We start from the raw sequence: 19,781 nt of genomic DNA, 5'->3' as shown, positions 1-19,781 counted from the left end.
CTGTCAAACCCTAAATAGGCTATACGTTATAGAATAACAGCTCCCAACCAGGGCTGCAGTTGACAGCTCAAGTGCATGAAAAATGTATGAAAACACTCGCCTTTATAGGCCTCAAGTGTTAAATAACATCAAGTTTAAAATTAGTACAAATGAGCACATTTTGAATATGGTGCTGTCAGTAAAGGGTTAGGTCATCTGACAGCGCTGTGCGGGCACGTCGTCTAAGTGTCTCATGATGGCGAGCGTGTTTGCTATTCTAAAATCTTTCATTAACACACAGTTGAAATCGGAGCGTGGTAATTGTGGAGACATTAGTATGTACCTCAGCATCATCACCGGATAATAAATTGCACGTCACAGATAAGATCGTTGGCGTCCAACTGGACAATGAGACAGCTGCGAAATGAGTCTGAGAGACACGCTTTGTAATGTCGTTTTAGCGCCAAAAGATACCCTGAAATGAAGTTTCCTTCCAGTTCCCTGCTGATGTTTTGAAACTCTCTGAACTCTGTGGAGTGTATCTTTAACGGTGCAATGTGTAAAATAGGTAACAGTTCTGTATTGTGTTGCAGAGATATCTATATATAAAGTTAGCATGCTAACCAGCTAGCTGCAGCCTGTCCTGTCTCTTAATACCACTTTCTACCCCCAACAATGCATTGTTTTATCTGGGAGATGTATGCGAACAGCAAGTGTAGTAGATAATCAAAATACAGACACAAAATGTCAAGAAAGAAGAAAGAAATATTCTTAGACTTATTTTTCTCATGCAAATTCTACAGTACAGCTTCTGGAATCATGTGTCTCTCGTTTACTGAAATAAGATGAGTTCAATTGCTAAGTTAACTCATTGTAAAGCAAATCATCTCAGTACTACATCCCCTGTCATCAGCCTGGCCTCCATCACTCTTGGAGGTTGTGTTTGGTCCCAATCCGGTCTAAAATCAGCTTCTACAGCCCCTAGCTGCACGGCTAACTGAGCTAACTGGCTAAAAGTAGCTCGTAGCTACAGCCAAAGATAGCTGCCGCTTAGAGTTAGTGGATATGCCGCTCAGATTTGTTTGTAGTGGCCTTCGACAGGTGGCCGATTCTTCCACATTTTACCTTTAAAGTTAATGTGGCTTATGTTGTGGCCACCTGTTAGTGAAACAGAAAAGCTGACTGCTCCATTTAACACGAGTCAGCAGGTAGCCTGGTACAAGCTTATTCCCTGGTTTGATTTTTCACCTGCTGCAGGCCTCAGTTTTTAAACCTTTTTCTCGCTTCGGTCCCGTTTTTCTGTCAGTGGTCCTGAGGAGACAGTTTTTCCAATAAGACTGGGTGGCTGCTGCTGCTTGTTTGTCTGTGCAGCAGCATGGTTTAAATTTTTTATATTAATAACTTGTTTACTGTCTGCACAATTCTAAGCTTAGATGTCTTACTCGCTCTTTAAAAACGCTGCACGGATGCAGCTCAGATCTCATTTTTCAGCATGTCAGCGAGGAGCCAGGGCCTGCCCCTCGCTGTTTATGACTTGCTGTTTGTGCAGCATTAAAAGTTCAAACTGGACAAATAGCTTGTGAAAAAGCAAACAAATGGCCCAAAGATGTTGTTCCCATGATTTCTTGGTAAACGGAGGATTCCCCTCTGAAGCGTTTCCTTGAAAACACAAACACTTCTCAGCGTTATGCATGTCGAGTCATGGCCGCAACATATTAAAAATCACCCAGCGAGTGTCGCTGATGTGTGAGAAAAGACTTTTTATGTTTATCTGCATGATTATTTGTCAGGACACGCAGTTTGCTCTGATTAAAGAAACCAAAGGAGATCGATTTCACTCTCCTTATGTTGTTAACGTTGACCTTTCGCCTACATTTTTCGCTTCTTCTTCTTTTTTTTCAGCGTCCACAGGAAGTATTTCATGACTATTAGTGGTCTTGCAAGATGAAGGTTAGAAATAGTTTTCGCCTGATGGAAAGCCATCTTTATTTGAAAACCAAGAATATCCTTTTGTTGGTGCTGGCGCTGGGACAATGCAGTTAAATTCCTTTGTGCATGAATAATTCTTTTGCTCCTTTCCGGACATTGTAATATAGCCTTCTTTATTTTCTCATTCTTTCGTGTCTCAGTCGGTCCTGAGCTAAATGGAATTGGAACGAAGTGTTTGGGAGTCGGCGTTCTCCCATTTCTGATGACCGATGGCAGGAGAGAGATGAAAGGCCTAATGCAAAAAGCCATGCCTCTGCTTCTTTTCCTCCCCACTCCCCTCCTCTCCCATTTTCTCCCACACCTAAGCTGCAGTGCATCTTTTCGCAGTCATGAAAGATTGCGCGGGGGGGGGGTCTTGTGCCAGTCCCTGTCCTGTGCATACACACAACACACAGATGCAAAGACACATATTCCTCCTCTTCTTCCTGTCATCCCTTCCAACCTCCTACTTTTTCCCATCCTCCACCTTGTCTCTAAGGTACAATATACTTCGCGGGGGCGGAAAACAACCCACACAGTTTTGGCTGAATGAACACGCTAAGAGCTTTGAGCTTTTGGGATTCTGAATTCTTTTATGCTACTTTGTGGTATTTGTGGTGATGAAGCCCTGGATGACAGCTGGCTAAATGGGCTGAGGAATTTCACTCTGTGCAGCAAGGTTACACATCATTTGTCAAGCAAGCTGCCTTCAATTATCCATTAAACACAATACTATCCATTAACATGAACTTCAATGGAAAGCTTATTTGTACACCAGCTGGATGTCACACAGGCAGACCATCTCATAAACGGGAATTTGGCTGTTCTTGGGTCATCTTGCTACCAGGCGCAGGAGCTGGCACAATGGCTGGATTTTTCTTTTTCACAATTCGTCCCCTGCAGTTTAAGGGAGCAGATTTCATCTTAAAAATCTGCTGTTTTTGTTTACTTTGCTCAGTTTGTGGTCCTCCTTGTCGTAATAGTTACATTACCCCCCCCCTCCCCCGTGCCGTTCACACCTCACGCCTCCTCTTATGCTGTCAGCACACATTCAGAGTGGCTCTAATTGAGTTTTTGGACAGCCAGCTCGGTCTCGAGCGCTCCACGAGAGATAAAAGAAATTTTGCATTACAACATCAAAGGGGCGCCCCCGCACCCTCACCCCATTCCACTTCCACACTCGCCACAACACGATGAGATCAAATGAACATCTAAGGTCAGTGTAGCTCTGAAGGGTTAATGATGTGGAGACCGCGCTCAGATTTTTAATTCACACCCCGGGCAGATAACTACCCTCAACCATTCAAGTCCCATCCGAGCAATGATGACTCACAACCTGTTTATTTAAAGCACTTTATATGAATACACTTGACTTTAATTTGACGTGGCTTGGCTCAGATCTGTCCTTATCTGACAGTGTCTGCTTTGTCAGGATCAATAGCCTCTTGATGGTGGCAGACACAAGGTAGATGGCTCTAAACTCAGCGATGGCGTGAAGTATCCTGTAGTACAGAGGCTCGCTTGAAGATAGAGGTAATTCACAGTGAAGTGGCGCATTCCTGAGATCTTTTCAGCATTTCTGCAACAGCTCTCTTAATGTAAGTCCCTGTTTCTCTAAGTGTATATAAAAACAGCTATACCTCTTACTTGGACAGAGCAAACGGTGCAGCTATATTACACCCTGCCATCCTCCACATGCCTCCCTCTCTGCTGTGGAAGTGGAGAACTTGTGTTTTGAATATGCTGCTGTACAGCTCAGACAGTACGTAGAGATTTATATGAAGCTTTCATATCCGGCCCTACAAGATAGATTGTAATCCACTGACCTAGAATAAACACACACTTCCCTGTGTGTGTTTGTGTGTTTGTGTGTGTGTGTGTGTGTGTGTGTGTGTGTGTTTGCATGCCCCAGTTCAACGCAGGAGATTCATTAATATGGCCATGAGTCATTCGCTCTGATAACAAAAGGTTTTTGTCTGAGTTGCCATTCAGAGTAGATATTGTATCAACCCAGCAGGTATTCGGGGGCATTTCAAGAGCCAGTTATTGTGGACACAATCAGTCGTTTCGATGTGGGTATCTCTCGCACCGGGGAGGTCATTGTTGTCATAACCATCATATGTAACTCCGCTCAAAGGCCTGAGGTCTCTACTATGAAGCAGGATTTGGGGTAGGGGAGGTGACTTCAGGCGTAATCCTGCGTTTTCAGGGTTCCGACCATGCTTCGCTTCTTCCCGGCTGCTTCGCCACGGTAACTGACGCTGCACACCAAACGTGCGTTGGAGCAAGTTTGAGATAGCAGATCAATGAATATAAAAGCACTGACCCATCGGTTCTGTTGGAAAGTGGCATCACTATTCATAGAGGATCTGATGGAGCTCGGTGTGTGGATTGTGAGAGGGTCTCACAGAGGGTCTCACAGACAAAACCCATTGACTCTCCCTGGCAATTTTTCATATGAGAGATATAGCTTTTGTATACCAATGTCATCCTGCAACAGAGGCTGATTGACACGCTGAAGCCTTGTACTTGTTGTACTTTGTGTACTTGCCACTTTGAATTATGTTTTTCCTTTTATTCTTTGTTTGCGTTTGACACCACCGGGTTTGCAGCTGAATCTGTGAAGCTAATATTGGCAAACACACTGTAAGAATACATCCAAGCAATACATTAATTTAGTGGAATACACACATATAATTATAGTCAAATCTATTCATGCCCTCTGGATGGGTCAGTGATATTATAAACCTATTGATTTATGGATTCACACAGTTGCGATTTGTTGCTTTTAGTCTGGATTTTGTGTTTCACTTCTTCCTATTGTCTAATATTATAGTTTGCTCTTCTTTTATGCCACTCTCAATGATATTCACCAAAACTTAAAATCCTCGACGTCTCGTTTGTATCCTTGTAAGACGATTTTTGGAACATTTAAAATCATGCAGTGTTAACATGCGCTGTGCAGTTCTCTTCTTCTTCTGTGCTTTTGTTGGCACATGGCCATGTTTCTTTACCTGTTGACGCCACCAATCGGTGGAATAACGGGAAACTTACATGTGAGCATCTGCATCCTCATATACATACATAATACAGATAAAAAGTTTCATCTTTTCATCTAAAAACTCCACATTTTACCTTCTAATTTACTGATCATAGTCCTTAGGACAGTAAAGATGGCATACACACATTCAACTTGCTTATAGCATAATATAAATTATGTTCATAATCTAAACATGTAACATAAAACAGATTTGTCTTATGCTGATGATGTGCAGCTTCTGGTTAATCGATAACTTTGATTTAATTGCTGTCTAGAGTCAGTGGAGTGTGCAGCAGGTTCCTTTTGAGTCTCGGCGGTGGGGCGACCCGAGTGTTTATGTTTGGATCTTGGATTGGGCCTTTGAAGAGCTTGGCAACGGCAGCTTTTTTGCGAGGTCACAAAGACCTGTTCTGCCGTCAGCGCCGATATGTCTGAAAACAAAGACTCAATGAATCTCGCATGTGTCTCAAAATTGGCTGTGACGGTGGAGATATTGTCTCTGTGTGGAGCTCTTTAGAAAGATGCCTTTAAAGAAATGTGAGTGGGGGGGATGCTTTGCTTACTGGCAGATTTTCAAAGCATTTGTTTTTCTTTTGCTTCCTTTTTCAGATTAACAGCCTTACAGATCACTCGCTGTGTTTCCTTGAAGCAGGTGACTTCTGTTTAAATGCGATCTGAGTGGCACTGCAGCTAGTTGGACTGTCGGATAAGGAGATAAATATAGATCTCAGTTATAGCTTAATTGATTTTAAGGAGGAAATTGCTTTACACTCTTATAAGCTTTTAAAAGTCATGTCCCACAGTTCATTTTATTTGGCTTTCATTTCAAGCTGTCTGCTCTCGCTCTCTGTCTCACTTTCATCTTCACCCCTCATCTCTTTCCTTCCTTTACAGCCTCCTGGGTTTTTATAGTGGCTGCTTCTCTTCCATCTGTTTCCCAATCAATTTGGCCTCATTTCCTGCCAATTGGTCCACCTCCATGGGCTGAGGCTCATTTAAGGAAGCATCGCATGTTGAGCTCATCAGCTGCGGTTACGGTGATCAGTCCGCGAACCTCTCGGCGTCGCAGAAGCCCGCCTGGAGTTTGGCTGCTCATTTGAAGTTTTGTATGTAGCCCTGCAGAAGACCACAGGGGGAGGAGGATGTGTGTGTGCGTGTGTGGTGGCGTTTCAGCAGATGGCTCACTGATTTACTCAATTTACCAAAGTGAAAATGTAATGTAGAAAATGTGCTTGTGGTCAAATTGCTGTCAAAGATTCTGCAGTCTGTAAACCGACGTGTTTCTGCACAGTTTGTTTGACATGCAAGCTGAAAGTCACACACAGACATCTGATTGTGCGAGTTTGTAAAAAAACAAACCATCCTCCCAGTACAGCAAACACGACTCTTCATTTCTTTATTGCCACTTTCTTAAACGCTGTAATCTCCTATCATCGTCATGCATTTGGCACCAACATGTTGCCATAAACAGATGCCTCACCCATACAGTATTTATTATCACCCATCATCGAGACCTAGTTTTGAATTCCTGCTCTTCTCTGAGTGCAACAAAACAGACGGCTTACAGAAAAATCCACTGATCCACCGATGCTCTTGAATCATTTCTTTTTCTTTTCTCTCATAAATTTTGAAGGAAGCTTCGGCTCACTGGGTGGTGACTGAGTGTTGATCAGGGGAGAGCAGAGTCCACTTTCACCTGTTAACCTCTCCCATTTTACACAAGCTTCAGAAGACACTGAGGAAAAATATGTGGACTTCTGGCAGTCCGGTTAAGGTCTAATTTGGGTTAAGCTGTTTCAGGCCTCTTTGATATCCTGCAATTGAGTTTCCCGGCTGACATGCATAAACCAATCAACAGAATATCCTCGTCCGCCTTTGTGGTCGGAAAGGTCCAACAGAGAAATCATTCTCCGCTTTGCAGCTGGTGTGAATGCAGTCTGCTTCTTCTGCTTTATAGAAGCTGGCTGATTTTACCCCACTGCCTCATTTCATATTTAAACAAATGCATCTGCAAATATTAAAAATATGCACCAGAGAAGTCTTCATTTTAGTCCTGGTAGGTTTACTATAACATGACATCTGAACTAAATGTCTAAGCCCTCATTCAGATCTTTTGTTAGTCTTCTTCATTGTGATCCAAGAAACTCTTAATGTGGTTTTTATCACGCTATATCCACACAATGCATAGCCGTGGTGTCTGCCTGCTGCACATGAAGTAGCCCGTCTTATCAGTGGGAGCAGATGGAGAGCGTCCAAGTGAGAGGCTCAGTCAGTCCATGTATGTCATAAGTAAGAGGATGACCTTGGCTGAATCTCAGCTGCGATTCAGCCCTAAGAAACACACACTTTCTGTCCTTCTCTGTCTGTCTCCCTGTACGTCTCTGTCTTTTTGCCTCTCACGCACACAAACTGCCTTGCTCCTACACATTCCTGCATGTGGTGTTACAGCTGGAGACAATATACACTCCTCCACAGTATCACTTCATCAAAAAAAAAAAAAAAAAAGCACTGAGCCTCTTGCAATGCCCTTACAAGCAGGCGATTAGAAACTGAGTCATTTGAGCATTTACCGTGGTGGGATGAAGTATTTGCTTCAAGGTTAAGATGTTGCTTGATGGTTAATATCAGAAGCAGGTTCAGTCAACATCCTTCCCTTTTCTTGCCGAAGCATTCAATAAAGTTTTAGCTTCATTTTTATCATGCCCCAACAGAACTCGCAGCTCTTAAATCAACCCGACGCTGGGTATTTGACTCATGTAATATAAATCCCAAAAGACATTAATCAGGGGCAGTTTTTTAGGGTCTCTGTAGCTGTTCTAGCTTTGCTGCATCCACAGGGAACGATAAACACCCAGTGAAAGGTGATATCAGAGTATTTTCGGCCCATAAATTTGATGAGCTTTGCTAGTAGATTTATATTGGACCGTAGCTATGTGAGATAACGGGCTGCGTTAAGGATGAAGACAGAAGTGGGGCTGTGAATGACATGTCACAAGATTTTGCTGGATTTAATCAGCACAATCCAACCCATCATGCTTCAGTTCTTGCTGCTGTGGTTTCTGTGTACCACAGTGACCGTGAGCTGCAATGGTCAATAAGGAGCCTGTAGACTCCTGTGTGCCTCCTTTAATACACATGAAGTCACCAGGTGGTTCTTTTCACCAACAGGTTTTACTGTTGCATAATGCATGCAGAGGTTTACTTAGCCCAGTTTTAACAGAAGTGTGCAGGAAGTGGAGATTTATGCATCACTATATTAAAATGGGTTGCAGACTGATTGTTATGATGAGCTCGGTTGTTCTAAATATTTACACCCAGTCACTGTCAGGTGTAACTGTTACATAACTAGCTGACGAGCGAGCTGCAGCTTGCAGATTTATTATCTGAAGAGTAAAAGAGATGAGATAGATTACGGGCAACAGATCTGACCTGACACTTCATAAAATGTCGTGTACTTTAATGTTTTCATAGTTGCTAACATCATTAGCTCGGTTAGCATAATCAGATATTTCTCATTCGTTCTAAAATGCATGAACACGACTGAAATATTTCTCCATGTATGCATTAAGTAAAGAAACAAAGTAACATCTACATATTAGAATTGAGAACTTTTATAGCCCTTAAAACTGTAACTTTTGGAAGTTTTGCAACAAAATGTGATGCTACATTGAGTTCCTGCTCACATAATTGATTGTTTTTGATTGGACAGTGCTGCAGATGAACTTTACATGTAGAACTAAGTAATGAATTTACAAATGGCTGCTGTAAAACAATTGAAATCCCCACATTGTTGCAAATTTGAACGTGCATCCTGCTGTGGGAGCTGATTTTGTCTTCAGTGCGGGGAATTGTTGCAGTGTTTTGTGATTTGCTCCTGTGCCTTCCACATGTTGGTGTGTGAAAGGATATTCTCACATGTAACAAAAGCTTGCTGATGAAACATGAGTTTCTTCCATCTTCCTCATGTCTGCATTTTGAAGATGAGTTTCTTCTTCTCAGACTAAATCGCTGTGCAACTGAGAACTAAAGCTTGTATAATTACTGACCTTTCATCTGTTACTTTAAAGGAGTGGCCTTCACGTGTACTCTATGACACATTGCTGTAATGAGCTATTGTAAATTCACACTCACGCTCTATCTGGATAATTACCATTTCATATTGTTGTGAGTATTTGGGGCAAATTGAGAATCAGATTCAAAGTGGGAACTTGAAAACGGTAATTGTCACATTGAGTCCTCTTTATGGCTCACTTGAGAACGCCCTTGCAGTCTCAGCGAAACTGTTGAGCAGATAGGCCAAGTGAGGTCGTCAGTATTAGGATGAAACACTCCATCTTGCCAGAAAACAGTTGTGGATTTTTACTTAAATTGGTGTGTTTTTAGTTTAGTCTTCAGTGAAAATGTCAAAATGGGTTATTAACAAAAAATTGCCAATGCAAAGGGAATCTTCCTTGCCCAGAAATGTCACACAATTTCCCATTAGAGGAGAAATGTTTGACCTTTGGGGAGTAATTTGTACGCGCAGCAGAAAAAAGGAAAGAGGTGTGCTCATTTGTTTCACAACACTGGAGGTGTTTGAATATTAGTATCGGGCCTCTGCGTTGACTGTCCTTCACTCTGTCACCCCTCTGCATTTATCCATCCGCTTCCGTTTTTAGTAAATGCTTTTTCAGTCTTGGAACTTCTCCGTTACTTTTGATTATTTTCAATGGCAAACTCATTTATGTGTTAGTACATTCACATTTGTCTCTTAAGACTTGAAGACTGTTTTAATGAGCTCTCATAAGGTCTGCTTCCTTAGCCCCTGGCTAGATCCAGCTATGTGCAGCAGGCAACTCGACCAAGACTATATAAGGCATGAACACTTCCCTAGACATGAAGACATGCCATTCTTCCCTTTGACAGATATTATCCACTGGGGAATGGTAGCTCCACTCCTTGAGTACATCCTTGATTAAAACATATTGCAGAAGTGAAACATGAAAGATTTTGAGAGCAGTGTGAGTTATTTAGCAGTGACATACGTGAAAAGAGATAGAAATTTATTGCTGACTAAAGATCTTTGGCTCTACTTTGAGAGACAAAATGTATATTTTCTGTAGAGAAAGTGTCATTTAAACTCACAGTGTTATGGTCTTTCCCACCTGTTGAAGCTTGGCCTCTATTTCAAATGTTACATGAAGCCAGTGTGCTAAAGGTGTTCCACTGCCTAATTTGGACAAATCGTCTTAACTCTCTCCTGCCCTGTCCTTCTCCCTCTGCCCCCTTGCTCCCTTGTCTGCCTCCCAGACGCCATGATCCGGCCTGAGGAGGATAATCGCGCACCCCCGGTAGACAGCATGGACACCAAAAAGCTCTCGGCTGAAAGGTGACCTCCAGACTCTTCACCTCCCAAAAACATTTGGTGAGTCAGAGGATTCCTTGTATTCACAAGTGATCCCCCCCCACCCCCTGTCAGCTTTTGGCAGGGTGTGCGACTCCAAGCCATTTGCTAATGTTCATGTTAGACCTTTTAAATGAAGTCCTCTAAAACAGAACACATTATCTAATGTCTTTTTCTCAGCTTTTATCACCACTGCCTTCGGGGGAAAAAAAAAGTTCAGTGTGGATTTTTAAAAATTTTTTTCCACCCTGAAGCGCTGATTGACTCGTCCATGCTTAAGAATTGCCATTTTCCCCTTTGGCCTGAGTGGCTTTGTCCTTTCAAATGACAAAAAAAAAAACCCTTAATTAAGGGAGTGTCTTTTTCTTCATGATCAAAGTATATAATGGTATTTTATCGGAAATGGCCATCAATAGGATCAATATGCCTTTGTACAAAATGCACCTGCACCACTTTACACCAGCATGTGCGTGTTAAAGATATGAGGAATCAGTCATCAAACACTCACTTTCTCTCCATGCATGTTTGTGTTTCATAATCACACATTTAACGACTGCCGCTCAGGTATCCACGCTGAGGGAATGATCACATGACTGTGCTTTAACTGCATATACGACCTCGTTCACAAATGCTAGACTTCAAAATCCAGAAAAAAGCTCACAAATATGTAATTTCCTATTTGAATAAAACTACACTGAAGGGCTCAGTAATCTCCTAAATTAGTTGGGCACTGTAGCTTGAAGTAAACTTTAGTTAGTCAGACTTAATGCTGTTCTGGTGAGTATTTCTGGCAGCAGGACTGTTCATGTGGGACTGACTCAAAATAGACTACAGTGCCCACGTTAGTTGTTATTATAGAACATGTTATCCAGTGTACTGGTTTGGCTAAGGCAATGCATCTTGGTAGGATCACTACGTCGTTGGTTTTGGTGTTTTTATGGGCTTTGTTGACAATAAGAAAAATCTAGAATATCACCAGACTTATTCTTTAAATGTTAAATCAGAACAAGCGCCAAATATTAAAGGCTCTGTCTCATCCATGAAACCAGCGCATGCTAAGTTTTAACTACCCATGTGAAAATGTTGGTGAATCATGTTTGGTCGTAATTTGGATGCACATTCCAGGCAATTTATCAGCATAAGCAAAGGCCCATATAGGGCAGTAGCCCTTAGTGGCAGGTCCAGACCATCTGTAAGTTGTTACCTGTGGAAACTAAATATCAGCACGCACAAGGCCGGAAAAAATAAACAAACATAATGATGATAGCCTGACAACAACAACCTCAATACCGAGGCAGCAATACTACTACTACCACTACTTCTACTGCTGTTACTGATGCACGTGATGTGTGATCAGAGGAACAGAGAAATCAAGAGCGTGGTGCTGCTTGAACGCGGCACATGTGGGGTTTGATTTGAAGTATGAACCCTAGAAATGTCATTGAAGGCAAAGTGTTAGTGTGACAGCAGGGAACAGGCCATTCCTCAGTCCACATCGTCAACAGGCAGCCCGCTGGTCACATCCAGCCCGCCACAATCCCATCTGACCTCAGTGCCACTGAATGCACTAAATGTGTGCATCTAATGTTCCTCACCGGTGGAGGATGCCCAGTCTGTCCTGAGAGTGATGGTTGATTAGCTTAACAACAACTGGAAACGGGCCAAAAAGACCGTAATTCATAGTTCAGCTCTACAGATAGCCACAAAGAATCACAAAGCTCGTCCATTAGATGCAAGAGGTGTCACTTTGGTTTATTTGCGATGAGAGGTTGAGATGAATGTGATCTTAACGCAGCTTATTTCCCTATCATTGACATCACTGTCATGGCGACATTAACTGCTGGAAAGAGCGTTGTGAGTTAACACATTGATGTTACACTAGAGAATTCGCTATCAGCTCCCAAATCGCAGATACAGAACGTCACATTTTCTCTTGAACATGGTTTCTAGAACTAGTGTGAATGTAGCTGGAAGATGTCTGAGTCAGAAATAAACACGGACTGTCTGAACCTCGTCTGCCTTGATTCCGTGCTGACCCAGTCGCAAGAGCCGTGATGTTAATTAAATGATTAAGTTTTATTTTGTTATCTCCAATTGTTCCAGCCCTCCGACCTTGAATGAAAATCAGATGTGGACTTTTGAGTGACAGGTTGGTGCAGGTTATGTTTTATTTACGTCATGGTCAGAGGTCTGTCATTTTTAAAGCGCGTGGCTCACATCACACATAAAAAGCTTTCGCATTCACAATAGTTTGTTTTCTGAATGAGAACAAACGAAGAAACGAAAGGAAAAACAAAAAAACAAAAAACACAACCTTGCTTGTAATAAAATTCATCCCCTGAGCCAAACAGACACTGCATTGATTTTGTGTATTAGTACTATCTACATGGTGCATCACACTGCAAAGCTTGTTCTGTGATAAAATATTACCTTCAACCCCTCTGAAAAGTTTGTTTTGTATGAAGTGGCCTTTGGCGAGAGTGCCTCTTTATGGAAATCAGGTTTTGCACTGAAGTGATGATTGATAGCAGTGTAGAGAACCTCGGGCTACAATCAATAAAGCTCCTGTAAGTGAACGTAACACAAATAAACATTAAAATCAAGCCAACATAAAAAAAATAATCATTAACAAGCCAACAGTACGCCTCATTTTTCATGGGAGAAACGATGCTTATGCACAGCATACATGCTGTTGCTCCGCAGAGTTCAGCAGGCTGACACGCCCAGCACATCTGGGAGTGTGAGTACAACAGCATGAATGGTTAAAAGCACTCGGGCGTTGGATAGAATGCAGTCAGCACGCATTTAATTTCAGGTTTGCAGCAACAGGAGGCACAGACGTGGTTATACAAGAGATACGGACGAGCACATTCGGGCGTGTGAGAGCAGGAAGGCACAGATAAACCATTTGTGTCACCTCATTTCTTAGAATATGATTACCTGTCCGAAGTAATACGTTTGTCCAATGTTTGTTCCATCTTATTTTATTGTCCATTCAGGGTGTTTAGAGGCAGATTGTAATCATTGATTTATGGCTTGAAAAGCTTCGTGGAAAACCCACAACTGAGGAGGTCACTGGAGGAATCTGCAGTGATGTTCCAGAAACATGAGGACATGTTCTGAAGTGACGTGTAGTTTGAAATGACAGTAATTATGTTATTGATTCTAAGACAAGTCAAGTCAAGGATTGATGTTTCAAAATCAGTCATTTCAAATTGACCATAACTAGTGTGGACGTAGAATCGGCCAATCACTGATCAAAGATCCATCATCATTGTTACTATGCATATTTGCTTTCTGGCTGGCATGAGTCACTTGATATTGAAATATGATTTCATTAATTTAGTTCTCTGCTGGATTATTGTGTTGCGAAACGGCGTTCAATTAATGAAACAATGTTTGACAGTAAAACTGCTGTTTTAATATCAGTGAATAGAATTATGCACAACCAGCCGAGGAGCATGTGTAACTATGTATTTATCAGTCAGAGCTGTGTTGTAACTCGCTGTATCGCTGGTGCAACCGCTTTTCTTTCAGTAATGCATAAATCACAACTCAGTAATTATTAATGTTAGGGAGGTGAAGTTTGAGTTTGCACGCACACACACAGCTGCTGCAACAGGCTGCAGATGCGTGGCAGCCACTGTTAATCCCTGTATGGATGCAAGATGCATCAAAATCTTATCTCATGCAGAAATTCAGAATAACGTAATCTAATTATAACAGCAGTTTGTCCTGCACTTGATGAGCACAGTGTGACAGAGTGAGTGAATACACTTTATTTTTTTATTTCTGAAGGAAAGATTTAGTTTAGAAGTTGCAAATTCACCATAACTACATCATTTTTTTTTCCGTGCCCCCCCCCTTTTTTCTCTCTCTCTCTGTCTCTGTCATAATCTTTTGCTGTTTCTGGCTGGATATCCTACCACGTGTGTCAAAATCGAACTGAGTGTTTGTGAGAACAAAAGGTGAGTTACAGAGAGGAAAACCAGTCCAGTGGGACTTCATTAGGCAGCGGGGTTCTGCGATATAATACTTCAAACATTGTCAAAAATATTTGGTATTCAGCTGCAGTTCTCAGCAGCTCATACTTGCAATTACAGAATAATCCTTGACTAAGTTAGGAAATCTCTGATCTAACAAGTCCATTTATACACACACGACTGCACGCACACAAACACACACACGCGCACACTTAGCCTAAACTTACTCTGCTTCAGTCTGTTCACGCTGTTTTTAAAAAGATAAGGAATTTTTAAACACTGCTGTGTTTTTTTCTCCATGTCTCCTCAAAAACTCTTCAGCTGTGCCAAATGGGAATCTCAATCTCTCTCAAGACTTTTTCAATTACAGCGTAAAGTATGAAAGCAGCTGTCAATGATGTGTGTTTTCTAGGAATGCGCTAATCACGTCTTTTGGCCCAAAGTGTCTGTTGATTCCAGAGTTTCAGTCTGATAGTTTTAGATTTACATAAAGCAGCAGCACGCCGAATACTAAATGTGGTGTTTGTTAAAATTAGTAAAACAGTTTAGACATGTTTGATCGAACCATTTTAATTCCTTACACAGTGTAAACTTACTCAATACTTGTTCATTGTGCAGAGCGCTTGAATAACGGATGCCTGACAGGTATTTTGTGTAGTGCCTAAAGTTGCTGCATTGCCTTTCTTTGCATAAGATTTTAAATGCAGAGTGTGTGTTTTGCTGGGATCTGTCTGGACAGCATTTGGACAGCGGCTGTCCTCAATGCTGAAGTTCAGATATGTTTTTTAACCAACTGCAGCGCGTGAGAAGCCGGTACTTGTGCAGAATGTTGCTGAAAAAGATGCAAAGCGACTCGTTTTTTTAAACCTCGTCCCTCTCTGCTGCCAGTGTGAATGTATGTCTTCATTCAGACAGTTGGCTGCTGCGCTTCTCTTGCAGTATTTTTGCAGTAGTTTGAATGGAGCACAATGGGACATTTTTACAGCTGGTGCTGCAGCAGAATGGATTAGAATGGGGAAAGGATGTGAGTTGGATCAGCCTTTATACAGCTGTGAGTGATTATTTAAAATCTTGGATTATTTAATGATCCTGCTGAGCAGCTTCAGACATTTCTTCCTTGTGGAGAGTGTTTTCATGTGCTGCATAGTGTAAAGTGCATACTGTATATACAGGCTGAACATCACATGGATTTCCAGCAGTTGTGAAATTGATGAATTTATTGCAAGGACAAGAGCAAGAGTTGTAATGCAAAGTGCTCTGTTTAAACCTGAATTTGTTTTAGGTTATGTAAAACAAGATAACTTACAAGTGAATTATGTTCAACAGAAAACACACGTACACCTTGTCATGTATGTGTGTCACTGGTAGGCAGGGATCCTTTCGTCTTTTCCAGTCCACTCTTGACTGTGGAGCTGTTTATGCTTGTGTCATGTGCATTAGGTGCTGTGGGGGACAGTGGTGAACTTCACAGACACAGGGGTGCTGAGATGGAGCGGCCCTGTGGGTGTGAGGTGAAGCCTCTGGGGACAGAGTGAAGAAGGCATGGATGTTGAGGGGAGGAAAAGCAGCACAGCTGCAGCACTGCAGACCCACAGCTGTGACACTGTTTCGTTTTTATTCTGGAATCAGAGCGAAGAGGTGCTGTCATGTCAACACTGAGTGCTGTGTCCTTCCCACTTAAGTATAGATGCTCTATATGTGACACATTGTGATTCAAAATCTAGACAGTGTGTGATTGTTTTAATAGAAAGTAAAGGAAGACGTCAGTGATTGCTGGATAATTAGCACCGTTAAACGATTTCTAATAATAATTACATCGTGAGTTGCAATTTCACTATTTAGATGCAAATCTTGTTTTTAATGTTGAGTTATGATGCTTATTTTTTGCATTGCTACTCTCCAGTGTCGTCTCGTCTTTTCTCGCCCGCTGAGGTTTGATCGCAGGGTGATGGCACATATTATGTTGCATGTAATGAGTCTAATTTGGTTTCCTGCCATATTGCACAACCCTGTAGCCAAGTCCCTTTCCCGCACTTTACCAGCTCTCATTCACTGACTGCTTTGTCCAAAGGCAGCTTTGTCTCAAATTGCTGCCTCTTTCTGTCAATATGTTTGCTCCATAGCAATTAGTCTTTTGTGTGATCCAGTTTTCTTGCTGCAGAAAGCTTGCCCTATGCCCAGCACTAATCTTCTATACCTTTCTGTATACTTGTCCAATAATGCCTGGGCACTTATTATGCCTTTCAGGTGCTTCTTTCAGATTTCATTATCAGCCTGTTGGTACCATAAGCTCTATACTCTCACGGTCGTGCCTGTGCACCATATCGACTTGATATAGGCAGTTTCAAAGTGTTTCCCTGTACATAGACTCACTTCACGACCTCTCCAGCATCTTAAACTTGATTATTTTTTTCTCCTATGCTGCCTCTGACTGCATTAGCCACGGAAACAAACCAGCTTTATGTCCACAGCTCTTTAGGAATAGAGCTTCAGTACGTAAACTGTGTGCCCTTGGTACCCCTTTAATTGTCCTCTGTTTTATCTCCTAAATATGATCTGTGTGATTTACTGCAGCATGACACCTTTGTTAGCTGTTCCCAACGCTCTAATCATGTTAGAGTTCCTTTTGGTCTCTTACAGTTTCCACTTGCCAGGTCTTAACTGTGAATATGCTTTCAGCTCCCATCTGCAGGTTAAGTGTTCAAGTTTACATTTAAGAACATGAAGTGAGGCACAGCTGACCAAACAGCACACTTCTGATTGTTTTACACTAGTTCCTGAGCCCATGTAGTACTATCCTTCATAGAACCATGAGTTCACAAAGTGGTGAACCTCGCTCCATCCTCGCTTGTGAACGACTGAGCCTTTCCAGGACGCCCCTTTCATACCCAATCATGATACTATCACCTGTTACCAATGAACCTGTTTACCTGTGGAATGTTCCAAACAGGTGTTTTTGGAGCGTTCCACATCTTTCCCAGTCTTCAGCTGCTCCTGCTCCAACACGTTTGAAACATGTTGCTGCATAAAAATCAGAATAAGCAGATATTTACAAAAATCAATTATTTTTATGCGGTAGAACATAAAATATACTGTCTTTGTAGTGTTTTCAGTGGAGTATGTGTCACACATGTTCATTAAGTTAACACACCCGCTTTAGTTTTAGTTTTACACAGCGCCCCCTCTGGGTTGTACGCCCATTTCCCCCACAGTGAAAGCTAAAAGGAAAATTATGCATTTCGCTAATCTGCTCAAAATTCCACGAGCGACACAACTTTTATCATTTTTTCCCCTCACCTCCCTTCTCCTCCCTTTTCCCTTTGCCTCCATCCACAACATTCCCTTGTTTTATTATCCTTCCTACATCAGCTGCCAGAACACACAGTCCCCTACCTGCTGGAGACAGTGTCCAGATGTATCTCTCCAACTTTTCTCCTGTGGCATAAATATATTTTTATGTGGTGGCTTTCGATCCGTGCGCCTCCTCCGTCAACCAGCAGACATGTTATTCTGCAGATGTGGAATGCACGGGTGGAAACAGCGCTGTAGTCTAACCTCTGTGCATGTTTGCAATATTTAATGCATCCTTTGATCACTTCTCACTAGACACTCTGGGAATTTTAATGGACACCTGCTACACATTGCCTGCTGTTGGATGGCTATAACTTGGAAATGTAGTTTTTACGGGATATGTTTACACAACATGAAATATTTCTTAACTGGCAACAAAACTTCCTTACAGAACAACATGATTTAATTGTAGTGTAAATTACCCATTTCATAAGCTTTCTGTCTCGCTAGACCTCACACAATTCTTTTAATGTACAAGCAGGACAAATGATGAAATACTCCAGGTCACAGCACTCAAATGCGCACAGAAAAATGTTTTGAAACAGTCCATTTGAAGGCAAGAGCATAGTATAGTCAGAGCGCTTCATTAAATTTCATTAGCTCAGAATGACTCCATCACACTAAAAGTGTTGTTTAGCACTTAAAGTTATTGGCTGGAACGAGGCAGTTTTTTATTTGAGGGTGGAAAAAAATATATTTGCCTTTTAGTCAATGATTTTTATGCTTTAATTCTGCTTCTTTGCTAAATGAATTTGGAAATTCCTGCAGCCCAGTCTTGGGTTTAATCTCTAAGCTTCTTTCGCCTGCTGTGTGTGTGTGAGTGTGTTATGCAGCATTGTGTATGCTCTAACATTAGTGTCATAGCCATTTATGCTCCAGTCTCCTCCATACTGTGTTCACTGTACTTAATCAAGAATGACATTGCTGCTAATCGATGGCTAGTCAGTGGGGTGGTCCACCACTTTCATACAGGCTGAAAAGAGCTTGACAGCCATGAAATTATCTACAATCATTCGTGGTCTCCAGAGGATGAATCCCATTGACTTTGATGATGTCCTGACTTTTCCATGATGTTAACATTTTGAGAAAGATATCTCAACAATCTTTGGTTCAGACATCCAGGCTCCCTCAGGAGGACTTGGATGATCCCTTAACTCTTCATCTAGCGCCATCATCAGGTCAAAATTTGAATTTGTCCCATACCTGTGAAACTAATGACGTCCTCACCAGCCTCAGCAGTGCTGTCTGTTTAGCGCTAATCAACAATGCCATCATGCTGAGAAGCTAAACTAAGATGGTAAACATTACCTGCTACACATCATACCATTTTGAACAAGTTAGCATTTAGTATTTTAGCCCAAATCAGTGCAGGTAAAGCAGAGTCTCTCAGAGCTGCTAGCATGGCTGTGGAGTCTTAGTCTTGTTAATGGAAGTGTCACAATATTATCCTGAGGCAGTATACAGTCCACAGGAGTTCTTATCTGCAGTGTCCGGTGCAAAACCAAACTGTGTATGTCACAGATACACAAATGAACAAGGGCCTGCAACTTATATTTGATGTATTTGGGTTCATCAATTCAGTGGCAAACGACGAGATAAGAGGAAGATAAACACCTCTTAGGTATTTCAAGTATGACTTTCATTCCAGTGTCTCAGATTACTTAACAAGCCACTAGTCAGAACCTTGCAAAGGACCAAATAGACTTTCTTCCTTTTGTCTTTTGACCTTCTGTCATACCACTTTAGTTATTTGGTTTACACAACCCCTTAGGAATTTTTCCTATTCAACCTGAGTGATAGAAATCTAGGCATGCGTCATAATGGCGTGGAGATGAATGCGTAACCTGCCTCTGCTGAACACTGTGTCTTGGGTCAGTATCATTATGATGATGAATGATCACAGCCTCCGCCTTCACTAAGCCACAGATAGATGGTAAAGGACTGAGACTTCTGAGCAGAGCATCTTGAGTGCTTATTTGTCTCATTGGACAATTCTGTCAAACCGGCGCAGTTGAAGGAGTTTTATTCACAAAGGTTTTAAAGAGCAAACCAAACCAAACACAGGGAACGTCATCTC

General features: G+C 41.8%; 1 protein-coding gene across 3 annotated transcripts in view; it reads left to right on the top strand.

Moving 5' to 3' along the window:
- Positions 1-19,781, top strand: part of chrm3a (cholinergic receptor, muscarinic 3a) — a 77,016-nt gene that overhangs the window by 15,205 nt on the left and 42,030 nt on the right. For 2 of the 3 annotated variants that reach the window (XM_070978373.1, XM_070978374.1), the window contains exon 2: positions 10,277-10,391. The exons of the other annotated variant lie outside the window; for it this stretch is intronic. The gene's annotated coding sequence lies outside the window, so the exon portion shown is untranslated. The remainder of the gene's footprint in view (positions 1-10,276; positions 10,392-19,781) is intronic. 3 annotated transcript variants of the gene reach the window in all.

Source organism: Chaetodon trifascialis, chromosome 13, assembly GCF_039877785.1.
Source record: "Chaetodon trifascialis isolate fChaTrf1 chromosome 13, fChaTrf1.hap1, whole genome shotgun sequence".
Lineage (NCBI taxonomy): Eukaryota > Metazoa > Chordata > Actinopteri > Chaetodontiformes > Chaetodontidae > Chaetodon > Chaetodon trifascialis.
Note: the sequence above shows the minus strand (reverse complement) of the source record. Positions and strands in the feature narration are given on the sequence as shown.